This window comes from Vulpes lagopus, chromosome 13 (genome assembly GCF_018345385.1).
Source record: "Vulpes lagopus strain Blue_001 chromosome 13, ASM1834538v1, whole genome shotgun sequence".
In the NCBI taxonomy this organism is placed as follows: domain Eukaryota; kingdom Metazoa; phylum Chordata; class Mammalia; order Carnivora; family Canidae; genus Vulpes; species Vulpes lagopus.
This window is the reverse complement of record NC_054836.1, coordinates 14055369-14057256: the sequence shown is the minus strand read 5'-3', so window position 1 is coordinate 14057256 and position 1888 is coordinate 14055369.

The following is a 1888-nucleotide window of genomic DNA, read 5'->3' as shown; positions in this document are numbered from 1 at the left end:
CCTTCCTAGGACCACGGGAAAAATCAATCTTTAGACCACAAGATAAATAAGTCAAGTACCTCTTAAGTTCAGTACTAATAAAGCCAATTTCTTCTATCCTTCATATTCCAGTAATTTCATCTTCCCTTTCTGGGACTCTAGTTGCCTTTGGCAAAGAAAAGAGCTTACATAACTGAAATATATCTGCCTGTCATAAAAACCAGGTTTTAAAATTTTTTACCCACCTGAAAATAAGTATAAAAAGCAATGATTCTGTTATTAGTTGGAGGCTGCATTTGGGAATATGATTGTCTGTATGTCAACTCATCATGGATCCAAACACCACCCAGAAACCAGAATGACCTGGTCCATAGACCCAGCTACATGCTCCTGGTGGCAGATATGACCCCATGGTGTCAGTGATGGAAAGCTAGATGACAGCAACCTTGAGGTCTGATAACTCCCTCCCTCGTCCTCCCCCTTTTATGGAGCAGACTTCTGCATAAAATGGACTTCTCAGGATCTGTCCCCAGGGAAAAAATGTGATGGCTAGAATGTTGGGTACCCTCAGCAATTGTATTTTCACAGTAATTGTTTCCTTTATATTCCACTAACAACTAACAACTCAGCATTCTGGCTGGAAGTCTCAAGTTCAATACACTAAGAATCCGGTTTCTGTGCCCACAAGGCATAAAGCCAGGTCCTAGACCAGGAGCAAGTCACTCAAACCCCTTTGATCAATCAAGAGGCCTCTAAGGGACACACCAGGAGGCCTTCTTTCCTAGTTGTACCCCTTTTTCTCACCCTGTCAGTCTTCAAGCTGGAGAAATTGATGCTCTAAAATCAACGAATCCCTTTTTAAGTTCTTCCTCTTCTGAAGAATACTATCAGATGAAATTTTTATAAAATATAATTGACAGGTTTATTAATGAGTGTAATAAATATTGGGTACTAATTATAAGCAAAGCACTACGCTAGGTGTGGTGGAGCATCCCAGGCTGAACAGGATAGGATGTCGGCACCCCCGGGGGCTTGCGGTCCAGGAGAGGTGATACAGACACAGTAACTCTCTAAAGAGACAAAGCATCCTAATTGCTGTATTGGAAGCATAAACTACACCGTATGGAGAAAGGAAAGTTTAATTGTAATGAGAAGCTCAGAAAAGAAGGGAAGATGTGGGGTCTGAGCTAACTCCACAAGCTACTCCGGGGGAGAACTGCAATTCAGGCAAAGGAAGGCTTGGCTCAGAAGTGCCAGGAACAGCCTCCATGTGTCTGAACATCTGGGTGTTGGCTAGTTCGCCGTGAAACTTAAGACCAGTTGGCTGGGCAAGAGCAAGACTGGAAGGACTCTAGGTTCTAAACTGCAGTTTGAGAGTGCAGTGGTGCTTTGCCACATAGGTTATCATGATCAATGAAATCTTAAACCCCTCATAGCTGTAGCTTTTGCTCTCCTCCTGTACATAAAGATTTATCAATCCAATTACATCTATATATATAATTATGCAGCATATATCATTACATATTATTATGCAATAGTATATAGATCTATATAGACAATAAGGTATCTATCTCATCATCCCTCTTTTCCATTTGGCATCTTTCTTTTGAACGATTTACTCCACCTAAATTAAACCCTCCAAATCCAAGATCATCCATGCTATGGGCCCCACAAGGCTTCCAGACAGAGGTGGAAAGACGTGTCACCTCTTAGGCCGAATTGAGACAAAATGCCAATGGGAGAAATGCCTGGAAGTCTAGACCAGGTAGGCAGGGTTGTCCCAGCTACTCAGAGCTGTCCGGCTGCTTCAGGGGAGGGATCCTGCTCTGCCCCGCTAAGCTTCCATCTGCCTGGAACGCACCGATTCCAAGGGCTCTGGGGAAAACCCGAGGAAACCCCGGGGGGCTGA